The sequence below is a fragment of the Rattus norvegicus genome, chromosome 14, assembly GCF_021556685.1.
Source record: "Rattus norvegicus strain SHRSP/BbbUtx chromosome 14, alternate assembly SHRSP_T2T, whole genome shotgun sequence".
Lineage (NCBI taxonomy): Eukaryota > Metazoa > Chordata > Mammalia > Rodentia > Muridae > Rattus > Rattus norvegicus.
Window position 1 is genome coordinate 4,200,001 of NC_141547.1, and position 13,111 is coordinate 4,213,111.

Genomic DNA, 13,111 nt, shown 5'->3' on the forward strand with positions numbered 1-13,111 from the left:
GTTGTTCATGGAAAGCAAATACAGGTTAAAGCGAGCCAATCTATCTTGCTTCTAAATCTGTAACTAATCTCTTCAATCTACCCATGTAATTACTCTGTTTTGCAACTTTGTAGCGACTCCTTTTCACCCCTGGAATGAAAACAAAACTAACCAGAAAAACTCCTTACTACACAAAACAGATGGCGGCTCAGAACTTCGCTGTCTGACACAGGGGCTCCTGGGTCTACCCTGCTGTTTATTTATTTATTTTTATGTATATAAGGGTTTTGCTTGCATATACACACACGCTATCACCTGCAGGCCTAGTGGCCACAGAGGGCCAGGTGAGGGCATTGGATCCCTGGAACTGGAATTACAGATGGCTGTGAGCCACTATATATGGTTGCTGGAAACCAAACCCAGGCCATCGCTAAGAGCAACTGATGCTCTTAACCACTGATCCACCTCTCTAGGCCTTGCTGCTAATACAGTTAAATGAAACAACAACAATGAAATCGGGGCTGAGGATGTGGTGCAGGAGGTAGAATGCTTGTCTCAGATCCACTGCATCATATAAACCAAGTGTGCTGGCATATAGCCATAACCCCCTCACCTTCCTCCGAGGCGGACGGAGGCGGAAGGACTATGAATTCAAGTTCCTCCTCAACTACATAGTACATCCAAGGCCAGTTTGGGCTACATGTTAAAAAAAAGAGAAAGAAAAGGAACCCAATTTAAAACTCCCTTCTTTGCTAGCCCTATGGCCACACACCCCAGTGGCTACCATTTAGGGCAGCCAAGACTCGGAACTTGTTAATCATCACTGGTGTAGACAGCACGGGTCAGCAGATATTAAATTGACCTCTGTCTTCTACCTTTCAGACCCTCCTTAGAATATACTTTAACATTTCTTTGGCTGATTCCCATCTGTCCTTCAGCATAGAGCTCATATATTATCAACTCCACCAAAGCCTTTCTGGACTGTGTTCCCCACCCGGCTCCCTACCAACACCTGACTGGATTGCACAGACTTTGGGGGTCTGTTAGAACCTTAGCCACACAACACTTACTAGACACCACTGAGGACAGCCATTCAGTAGTGCTTGTCCCAGCCTGCCTGGTGTAGAGAGAGCACGTATGCTTTCATTCAAGACTCCCTACCTCCCTTACCTTCCGAGAAGCAGACAGAGTGGGTTGACTCTGCAGGCACCACCCACCCACCCACTGCCCCTGTGCAAAGCCAAACATCCTCAAAACGGGAAAAATTAGACTTCTGACTACAAAGCCCAGGATGCTTTTTTTCCTTTTTAGTTAAAAACAAAACAACACTAAATGTATTCTTTGCAAGAAGTTTTGTTGTTTTGAGTTTGCATCTCACTGTGTAGGTTACACAGTCTTCAGATTCATAAACTTCTTGCCTCTGGTTTGTAAGGACAAGGATTATACAACCAACTGGAAAACCCTTTTAAATAGTCAGACAGACAGACAGGCAGACAGACAGGCAGACACACACAGCTCATAACCTTCCCTTTAAAAATGACGACTTCTGATTACATTTAGATATTTCTCTTTTCTCATGTTTTTTATACATATATATATACACACACACACGTATCTTAAATAGAGAATATAAAAGTTTACTTAAAAACAAAACCCTGACACATTGTTATTTGTCCTGCACGCTTAAGAATTCAAGAAATGTAACATTGAAAATGTTATTTCCTTTTTGTGCAGGCTGCCCCCTCTCCCCCCAACATTGCTGCAACGCTTTCCCGACATAATACTCAGAGCAGAAGTAATTCTTTCCCATGGCAGACACAAGGGGATGACCCTTTCCTGGGGCATTAGGGGTAATTGTACACCAGCCTAGCTCAACCCTGGAACAAATTAGCCAAAATTAGGCCCGAGTAGTTGGAGGATCCCCTGGAGATAGGCAGGGGCAAAGCTCACAGGGTGACAGAGTGGCTACATGAGAAGAAAGGGAAGTCGGTGTGGTAAATGAATAGTTGATACTAAGTTGGTCTTAGTCCCATGGGAAAACACAGCCACTCCTTAGGCTCGTGGGGGCATCTCTAGAAGAAGAAACCAAGCCACTGAGCCTACAGTGGGCTCTAGGAGGGAGAGTTTGTTCAGAGTTTACTCTCTATTGGCTCATGTGCACCATGACTGCCTGTTCCGGTACCTGTTACCTCTGGGCAGCCACTTAAGGCCGAGCTTAAGCCGGATGCTGCGTCTGCATCTGAAGAATGAGTCATGGACAGGCATGGCTCCTTCCTGCCTGGAGCTCTCTGAGGTCTTACAGAGGCCGAGGCAGAGGCTACAAAACGCACTTGAAAAGGATACCAGCAGAGGAGCCATGGCATCTCTAGGTTTTCCTCTAGCGTTCTTCTCAGCTGACCCAAAGACTCTGCAGTGGTGACCCCGAGGAAACCCGAGTTCATTCTCCAGGAACAGGACAAGGATGCAGCATTGGGAAGAACAGGAAAAGAAATTAAGTTCTTGAGCAGGAAGCCGCCACCTTTCCTTTGGGGACAGGGGAAAAAAAAAAAAAAAAGACCAGAAGGTCAGCTGGGGATGCACAGCTCAGTAGAGCAGGACCTTTCTGTACCGTTTGTCCTCAGCTCTGAACCCACCTCCTGAGAAGTGGGCAGCCTGGGACCAGGTGCAGACAGCACCTGGGGAGCTCACCTGTGTTCCGAGAACAAAGGACCTGAGTGTGGCAGGCCAGGCAGCCCCTGGGATCATCCAGGCTCGGCAGCCCCAGCAGTTGGACTTTTTATGTGAGCGTTGGGGATCTAAGCCCAGATTCTTGCGCTCTCACACAAGCACTCTACTCACTGGCACACCTCCCACACCTAGCAAGTCGGCAGGACTGCAGACACAATGGCAACCAAGCAAGGGAAGAAATGGAAGCATAATATGAAAGGGGACAGGAGGGACACAGAGATGGATCCACCGGGTGCTTTCCCTGGGTCCAGTGACAATGCTGATGTGACACATTAGTGTTTAGGAGTCTCTCTTTGCAGAGAAACTTGCTCTGGGCGTTGTCAGCTGACTCTCAGCTACTCTGTGGCCTTAGGCTCTGTGTGAGACCAGATGGCAGCTCTTTCTTCTTCCTAGGCCTGGAGGACAAAGAGTAAGTTCTCAGACGCTGCAAGACTACCCTGGCTTTGTTTTTATCTCAGTGTTAATTGAGGTTTCTGTTTTTTCAAGTGTTTTGTGTAATGTGCATGTGTTACCTGTGTGTGAGTGTGTGTGTGTGTGTGTGTGTGTGTGTGTGTGTGTGTGTTTAGTGGGGGTCAAAGGTTGATGTTGCATGTCTTTTCTTGATATTCTCTATTTATGGAAGCAGGGTCTCTTGCTGGACCCAGAACTCTCCAGGTCAGCTAGCATAGAGCAGCTAGTCAGTTTGCTTGGGAATGCCCTGCTTCTGCCTCCTGAATTCTGTAATTACAGGTAGGCCACTGTGCCCACCCAGCTTTTATGAGTATTGGGGATTTGAACCCGAACCATCAGACTTCCAAGGCAAGTTCTGAGCCATCTCTCCAGCAACCCTCCCTTTTAATTTTTATTTTAGTTACTGTTTTTATTATTATTATTATTACTATCATTATCATCATCATCATTATTTTGAGAAAGGGCTCAAGGTAGCCCTGGATGGCCTTTATCTTGCTGTGTAGCCAGTAGATGGTCTTGAACTTGTGCTTCTTCTGCTTCTGCTTCCCAAGTGCTGGGGATCACAGACATGCTGCCCCATTATGTCAGCTTTTATCCTCAGGCCTGGGAATGGGATCAGGGGCTCCCTGCATGCTAGGCAGCAACTGCACCAACTCAGCTGCAGCCCTGGGCGCTCTCCTGGCTTTGACTATGACTAAGGATTGTACCTTCCCCGCTTCCTGATACTGGAAAACTAAGATAAAGAACGCTATTCTAGCATATCATTTACACGGTGCCCTCCGCTTGACCCTAACATTCCCCTTTCTGCTCTCTGTTCTAGTGACTCAGGAACCTTTTCTTCCCTGTCCCATGCTCTCCAGTGACACCACATTTCAGGCTTCTGTCCCCATCTAGAAATCCAGTCCTTCTCATGTCTATAGGGGGTGTCCCCTGCATTGAGGTTCGGCCAAGGTTCCCTACTGGGGTCTTTCCTCTGGTTTAGAGTCTGGGGTTGTGGAGAGGGTCCCACCATCCTGTGATCCTGTGTGAACAGGCTTTTGGGCTGGCTCTTATGACACACTGTAGCTATTTGACTATGCAATGGTCTTTTTCTGTTTATGGAAAGTTTGAGAACAACTTATTTTTTTTTTTAGGATGATTTTCATCCTTTCCTTTTAATATTTTCAATTTTATATAATCATAAAACTAGCAAATTTCATGGGTGTGCATATGTTTGTGAGGTGTGTGTGTGTGTGTGTGTGTGTGTGTGTGTGTGTGTGTACAAGTTCATGCAGAGGTCAGGAGTCAAAGATGAGTCCTCAGGAACCAGTCACCTTATGTTTTTGAGACAGAGTCAAACTGGGAGCTGAGCCTTGCAGATTACACTAAACTGGCTGGCCAGTGAGTTCCAAGGATCTTCCTGTCTCCATTACCCAGGTGCTGAAGAGTGCTTTTATGTCTGTCCTGGGATTGAGCTCAGGTCCTTGACTTGCTGGGCAGGCAGGCTATTGACTAAGCTTATTTCCCCAGCCCCTACACTTCCTGAGAGTAAGCACTGAAGTAGTGGCTGCTTAAGTGTGTAAGTCACACACCTGACCCTGAGTGTCACAGCAGCTTTCACGATGCGTCTCTGATTCCCAGATGAACAGGCTGTGGGCAGGAAACCCCGGGCTTTCCTCAGCACATGCATTCAGAAAGCAGCAGGATGTAAACTGGCCAGAGTGTAGGACAGTAACACACCACTCCAGGCTTAGATGGTAAGGCCAGACATTTTGGCCTTACCCTTTATCATCTGTATCTCCAGCCATACAGCAACCCAACACTCTTGAGCTGTAAGGAGAGGAGGAGTCCTTTTCCCATTTCTCGTGTGCTCAGCCCAACACTCTAACTGCATCTGGACACAGCTGACTTCCACCTGGCTGATTTACATATGCGGTTACATCACCACTTCATCACACATTCCTGCAGTCAAAACTTAGTTACATCACTGGGAAGAAGCAGGGAGATGACCGTGGGCAGAGAGCTTTCATTTAGAGTGGAAACAGGACTGGTAATAAAGAGTGAGGAGAAATTTATAACTTAGGACAGAATTGGCAGTGTTCTCATCACTAGGATACAAAGTATCTTAGTGTTGCCGAGGAAGAGCCATGTCTTAGTTCCTACTGCTGTGGTGAAATGTCATAACCAAAAGCAAGTTGGGGAGGAAAGGGTTTATTTGGCTTACACTTCCATATCAGCCTATCAGTGAAGGAAGTCAGGACAGGACTTAAACTTGGCAGGAACCCTGAGGCAGGAGCTGATACGGAGGCCACGGAGGGGTGCTGCTTACAGGCTTGCTCCTCATGGCTTGCTTAACCGCTTTAGGACCACCTACCTGGGGTAGCATCACCTACAATGGGCTGGGCCCTCCACCACTAATCACTAATTAAGAAAATGCCCTACAGGCTTGCCTGCAGCCGGATCTTATGGAGGCATCTTCTAAATTGAGCACACCCATCCCTCAGAAGACTCTAGCTTGTGTCAAGTTGACATAAACTAGCCAGCACAGGCCGAAATAGGGATATCCTTCCTATAAACAAAGGATAGAGAGTTAGGTCCATCTGTTCAAAGTCACAGTCAGGGAATGGCATCGTGAACATTGAATTTATTTGGATCCCAGGAAACACAGATCAGGCCTACTTCATGGAGGATCTGGAAAGCCAGGAAGCTGGCCCTCTGGGACAGACAAGTGTTTGGATCAGAGAAGGAAGAGCAGCGATGTGTTTGTGAACCTAGTCTGGAGAGGGGAGAAGAGAGAGAGAGGCCTGACAGGGAGGGAGCTTGAACTGTGTGTAGCGAGGTGGTTCTGATGCCGTTGCACTGACAACACGTGTGTTTATGATATTTGTTTTCCGCTCCTTAAGCTTGAGGTGACAGGATTCATAGAAATGTCCAGAAGAACAGGAAGAGTAGGAGGGAGGAAAGAGGTGGCAGCAGGGGCAGAAACCTGCAAGTCACCCTAGGAAGGCCTGCACGCTAACAGCCATGCTGGGCAGCCAGGGCACTGAGACTGGGGAGGACAAAGGGGCACTGGAGATGGAGTGGGAAATCTAAGCTCTTGACTTTGGACGACAGGAAAGGAAGGGGAGCTCTGAGAAGACAGGAGAGAAGGAGGAGGTGCAGGTCAGGCAGGGATACGGAGGGCCAGTCACAAAGCAGATACCAGATCCCCTTGGGAGGAGGAAGTATCTACGAAGGTCGACATAATGATAAGCTTTTGAAGTTCAGCTCCCAGGAGGCAAGATCTCACAAGCCCAAGTAACAGGGCACCAGATCTTAGCACAACCGACTCCATGATGGGCGTGCCATCCAGGCTATAAACTCAGCACACAGACTGAGCACTGCCCGATCAACAACAAACAAACAAACAAACAGACAAACAAACAAACAAACAAACACAGTAAATGTACTAACCTTGGTTTTGTTTTGTTTTGTTTTGTTTTGTCTTTTGTAGTTCTGCTTCTGGCTAACTATTCTTGTTAACAGAAATAAGTCAACCCAGAACAAGGTTTTTATGCTTAAAAGCTCACACTGGGGAAGGTTCGGTGCTGGATGGAGATCCTGAGCACCCAGTGTGACAGCCAGCCAGCTAATCAAGACTTTCTATTGGCTTAAGCCCATGTCCGAGCAGTCTTTTCTTATAGTTGCCCGACGACATCCACAAGTTCAAGACCAGCTTGAGTAACTTAGCTAGACTCTGCTTGAGAAGACTAAACAAAAAATGTTTGATAAGCTGCTAACGTGACAAGAGTAAGGGAGAGTGGGGACCTGACTAGTGAGAGGTCAGGAAAGGGAGAACGTTAACTCTGCCCATGGAAGTGAAGAAGAGCAGGAGATGTGGATCTGAGGGAGAGGGAAACAAGAAGGTGGGAGGGACAGGACTTCCATCACAACATGTGGTACTAAAGGGTTTGCATTCCTCTCGTGCCCACCCTGACATCCATCCAAACGGTCACCAGTCCCTGAAATGTACAGTAGCCTGAGGTGCAATGACTTGCCTTCGTTGGGCTAGAAAGAGATCAAAACGTTAGACCAGGGCTGGAGCCTGCAGAATAAGGAGCCAATGAACTCGAGATCTCTGTGGAAATGGGCATAGTTAGTGGCCTGAAAAGAGGAGCATACCGGGAATTTCCACATCTCGAGGAAGGGGAGGAGCATTAAGGGTGTGTGTGGTATGGGGGTAGGAAGAATTTAATTTCCTCTGAATCTTAAGGGACCTGTAGACCAGCTGACACAGTCCATGCCACCTTACACTAGATGACATGCTGTTGACTAAAGTTTGAGCCGGATATGTTGGTGAACTTTTACAAGCGTGAACATGACTGAGGGGAACCCTGAGAGAGCTGCTTTGAAGATTTGTAGGCTGGAGGCATTAGGCAGCTCTTCCAGTGGCATTACGTAATCCTAGTTTCTGTCAGCCATAATTCGGCAGGCTGCCTGCTGCGAGTCATCTTTAAATTTCGTGCTGGAGATCATCTCTGGGACTTTTTCTGGTCCCTTTGCTCATGAGTAATTGTTTCCTAGAAAACGTTTACAAGCCTCAAATGTTCCTACTGAGCTGGAAGGGTGTGGGCCCACTGGAAAGGCCAGTGGATGGGATCCGTGCCTTCAAGGCTTGCACTGCCTGTCTCAGTCACTGTGGAGGGTTGTCAGCTTCACTGAAGTCAGGCCAGGGAGGGGGCAGGGGGCGAGGGCTCTGTACAGCCTCTTGCATTGGATTAGGATAGAAAGAAGCTAACGGGCTTCGTCACTGTTACCCAGTCTCTCCTCTTCTTCTAACCATGGAAACCAATGCTGACTTTTCTCTTAGTAATTTGTGTAAGTTCCAGGGATATGTGCATGTATGTACAATGTATACAATTCTGAATGATACTGGATATTTTGGGCTTACATGAAATTTGTGAAAGTGCTAGCTGGAACCCTTCATAAAGAAGATTTTAAAAATGTGAGGGGCTGAGGCAGGTGGTGGTGGCACACACCTTCAGTTCCAGCACTCAGGAGGCAGAGACAGGGGGATCTCTGAGGTGAGCCTTGTGTACAGATTGAGCTTCAGGAAGCCAGAGTTACTCAGAGAAACCCTTGTCTCGAAAAACCAAAAAGGAAAAAATAATGTAAGGGACTGGAGAGATGGCTCAGTGGTCAAGAGAACATACTGTAAGAAGGCCTGAGTTTGGTTCCCAGCACTCATGTCAAGTGCCCTACAAAATCCTATAGCTGAAGCTTCAGGGGGTCCAACTTCCTCTGCTAGCCGCTCGGGGCACTACACTCATATGTAATACACACACACACACACACACACACACACACACACACACACACACACACACTTTAAAAATAAAAATCCTTAAAAATGAGATTTAATGAAAAAAGAACAACAGTTTTCTCCAATGTACACTTTTCAAGATATCCTACCTTGAAAAAAGAAAAAGGGTATAGAAAAAAATGGCTTCCTCAATTTTCTTGTTTTCTATAATAATCAGTGTAATGAACGGAACTCGTCCTCTGTGGACCTCAGACCTCTCATCTGTAAATGATAGTAACATTAAGGTAGGGGCCTCATGCATGAAACATTGTATCAGACCTCTCATCTGTAAATGATAGTAACATTAAGGTAGGGGCCTCATGCATGAAACACTGTATCAGACCTCTCATCTATAAATGAGAGTAACATCAAGGTAGGGTCTTCACACATGGAACATTGTATCAGACCTCTCATTTGTAAATGATAGTAACATCAGGGTAGGGCCTTCACACATGGAACATTGTAGAAGTGTTGCTCCATCTATGATAGGAAAGGTTGAGGTGAGACTGTGACAGTGACAGAATTTGTATTTCACAGTCGGCCACCATGTCTTCTGTATGTATATATGTGTATTTGTGATGGTTAGTATCGATTGTCAACTTGATGTAATATGGAATTACCTGAGAAGAAGGTCCCAAAGAGGAACTGTCTCTACTAGGTTGGCCTATGGGTATGTTAGGTGGCCTTAATTTCAGACACTGGGGTGGGAAGTCCAAGCCACTGTGGGTGGCATCAGTCCAGGGGCAGGGAGAATCCTACATTGTATCTGTGCATATAAAGACCAGACTAAACACAAGTAGGCATGCATTCTCTCTCTCTCTCTCTCTCTCTCTCTCTCTCTCTCTCTCTCTCTCTCTCTGTCTCTCTCTCTCCACCCCCCCTGGGTTTGACTGTGCGATTAGCTCCCCCAAGCTCTGCCCACTGATGGTCTGTAACAGGAAATTGTGAGCTGAAATAAATTCACTTCCTTTCTAAATTTCTTTTCATTAGAGTATTTGATTATGGCCCTAGGAGATGAGACTAGGACAGTGTACTTATAGTCATATATGTTTTCAGTTCTCTCTCTCTTTCCCCCTCTGACACTTAACAGAAAGGTGGGGGGGGGTCTACGTTTTCTGTGCAGCTGTCCAAAGCTGAACAAGGTCCCGGGTGATTCCACCTACACAGCACAGCGGGAGTGACGTGAGTGATTTTCAAGACCTTCCATAAAAGGCAGTCTGGCTTCCCTCCTGTGCTCAGACATCACTTTGGAGCCCTACACTATCAGAAGATGTTTCACACACTGACGCTGCCATGCTGGGAAGATGCCCAGGCTGCGTGAAGAGGCTTGTTCTGGCTGGTTGTCCAAGGCAGGGTTTCAGCTTGGAAATAGAGGCAAATGCCAGACACAGGATAAAGATACCTCTGTGTGATTCTGAGTGCCACCAGCCAAGGAGCTATCACTGAGAGCTTTAAATTTTGTCCAAAGTTCTTACTGACTGAGTATGAGGGTCATAAAATAGTTTCTTTATGCTGTGAAGTTTTGGACTGGCTTACTGTCAGGAAACAGATACACATTAGTATCTATTAATTATGACAGCTATAAAACCAGGATGCTCCTGAGTCACCCCAAAATACTTCTGTGGAAAGGTAGACCCTTATACTTAAAATAAGATTTATTACTTATTCTTATTTCTCTATATATTTGTATTTTATATGCATTGGTGTTTTGCCTACATGCATGCCCGTTTGAGGGTGTCTGATTCCCCTGGAACTCGAGTTACTAGACAGTTGTGAACCACCCTGTGGGTACTAAGAATTGAACCTGGGTCCTCTAGAAGAGCAGCCAATGCTCTTAACCACTGCGCTATCTTTCTAGTCCCTATTTTTATCTTTTAACTGTGTGTAACTGTGTAGGAATATGTGCACATTAGCACAGTTGCCTAAGAAGGCCAGAAGAGAGAGTCAGATCCCTTTGAATTGGTGTTACAGGCTGTTGTGAGCTTCTGGGTCTGATGCCAGAACCGAAAGTGGTATATACTTTGTAGAGCCATAACACTGCTTGAAAACATTTGGATCAGCCAATCTTCAAGGATCTAACTTCTGTTCCTAATAAGCCCAGATCAGGATAGATTTGTCTATATAGAAAAGTATCTTACCCGGTTTCATAGATTCAGTTTTCGTCTGTGCATCTCCCAGGTGTTGAAGCCTAGGCTTTCCTTACCAGAAAGGGTGGAGATCTAGTCTAAGATCCTATATGAGAACAGTGTTTGCAGAAATCTTATACCATCATGTGTGACGCTTAATTTTATTGTCAAGCAGACTTCATAGAGAGTCACTGGCGAAGTAATTCCCAGTGAGGGATGGCTTATATCAGATTGGCCTGTGGGTATGCCTGTAGGGGATTGTCTTGATTACCTTAGTTAATGTGGGGAGACTCAGTCCACTATGTGAAGCACAATTCCCTAGGCAGAAGGTCAGGAACTGTGTAAGAGAACAAAGCAAGCTGTTGGGCATCATCTGTGGAGTGACTTCTCTCTGTTCTTGAGCATGGATGTGACATGACTGTTTTAAGTTCCTACTGCCTACCTGGAGTCATGAGCTAAGATAAACACTTTTCCTCTTAGTCTATTTTAAAAAATTAATTAATCTATCTTTTTAATCTAGCATCTCATTATGTAACCCTAGTAGGTCTGGAACTCTCTGTGTAGACTACATAAAGCACTGCTTCCAGAGTGCTAGAATTTTCAGCATGCCTGGCCCCTGGGATGCTTTTGTTGGGCATATTTCACAGAAAGGACATTAGTACAATATATCCTTGCAGAAAGGGAACATTTGGACATGGATGTTGATGCCTATAGAAGCCATAGGAAAGAGGAAGTAGAGACCCCAGAATGACACATTTATGGGTCAAGGGTCACCAAGGGCTTCTTGCAAAGCACCACACCCTCACAACCCTCAGAAACACATCCGGGTTGCCAATGCTCCCATGCAGAACTGAAAAGCTGGGAGTGGTAGTGCTCTTCCCCATAGCCCCTGAAGTTAGAAAGCTAAGTCAGGAGTTTAAAGCTGAGCTTAAGGCTGGGGGTGGGGTGGGGTGGGTGTAGGTGTGGGGCGATACAGGCAGACTTTCAATCTCTGGGAGCCCACCGGAGCCCTGCTTAGTTTGGTTCAGTGGGTTGAGTTCTCCTGGTGTCCTCCATCCCCTCTGACTCCTACAATCTTTCCACCCCTTCTTCCGAGGGGTTCCCCAATCTCCGAGTGAAGGGACCGGATGGAAACCCCCGATTTAGGCTCTCTCTATTTCTGCTTCCTAGTTTGTGTTCCTTTTCTGTGGCAGCTTTAAGAACCTCACTGGAGAGGGAGCTTGAGCAGGACGGGTGGCCATTTTAGATAGAGGACCATTCAGGCCTCTTGGCTGAGGGAGCAGAACTGATGGATTTGTCAAGGAGCCCACCAGGTAGGAGTTGTGATGGTGACCACCAGCAGCCGCCTCAGGTAGCTTTAGGTTTGGTTTCTGCACCCCCTGGACCTCCAGTGTGGAAATCACCTCAGTAAGCCAAGAGCGGCCCAATTGACTGTGCAGATTTAAATTGTTAGAAAGAAATTTAAATAAGTCTTAAACCCCTTAAAAATGTATCTCAGGTTCCATAGGCTCCGGCCAGTTCATTTGTATCCATTCCTGGTCACCCAAGCAGTTACAGAGTATTGGATACATTTTTGTACTTTTTCTTTCTCTCTCTGTACACCGGAAATATGTGGACTTCAAAGAGTGTAAAACCACTTTGAGGTGAGTCCGGTAACTGTCCCGGGCAGTGTAGCCAGTGCTGCTGAAAATCGTAACTGACATCACAAAGCTTTTAGAGTTCCTTTTAGGTGATTTTGTTTTTTTTTTTGAGACAAGGTTTTGCTATATAGCTCAGGCTGGTTTCAAACTTGACATCCTCCTGCCTCTCTTTTCTGACTGCTGAGTTTAGAGGTATGAACCGTCATGCCCAGCTTTTTAATTTTATAGCTTTATCTTACTTGTTTATTGGACTTTCATTTTTGATATAGAATCTTGATCAGATCTAAAACTGGAGTGGTGAGTAGAAGTTTCTCAGATTATGTGATCTTCTCTAGCTGGTTTACTGTGCTGGAGACTCGTTTTCATCTAAGTATCAGGAGATCACCTAGTAGCAAGTGGCAGCCGCAGTTCCCTCAACCCATGCCCAACGCTTATTTAGTTAAATTAGCTATTTAACTCCTCTGGTAGCGTTTACTATACCATTTGATACTATTGTTTCCTCAACCTTTCTTAGACTGAAACATTCATGCAGGCAGGTGTGCCGATGGAGTTGTGACCGAAGTTGAAAAATCTAACTTTCATTTTTGGTGTGGATGCACAGATTCAAGGGCCACCAACATCCTGCTGTTCCTTGATGTGTAAACAATGAGGCCCATTGCCAGGCTGCCTCTGTTGTTGAGGGTCCCAGTGCTACTACCCGGAAAAGTTCTGAGTCACACCTCAGAGTAGGGGCCCTGGAGAAAGCTGATCAAAACAGCCTTCTGCTTCCGAACAAATCGGTTTTCTGCTACAAACTTTCACAGAGAGGCCCCGCCGACATAAACGTTTTAAGATTACTCTACAATTGTGACAAACCATGTTATTTGCTT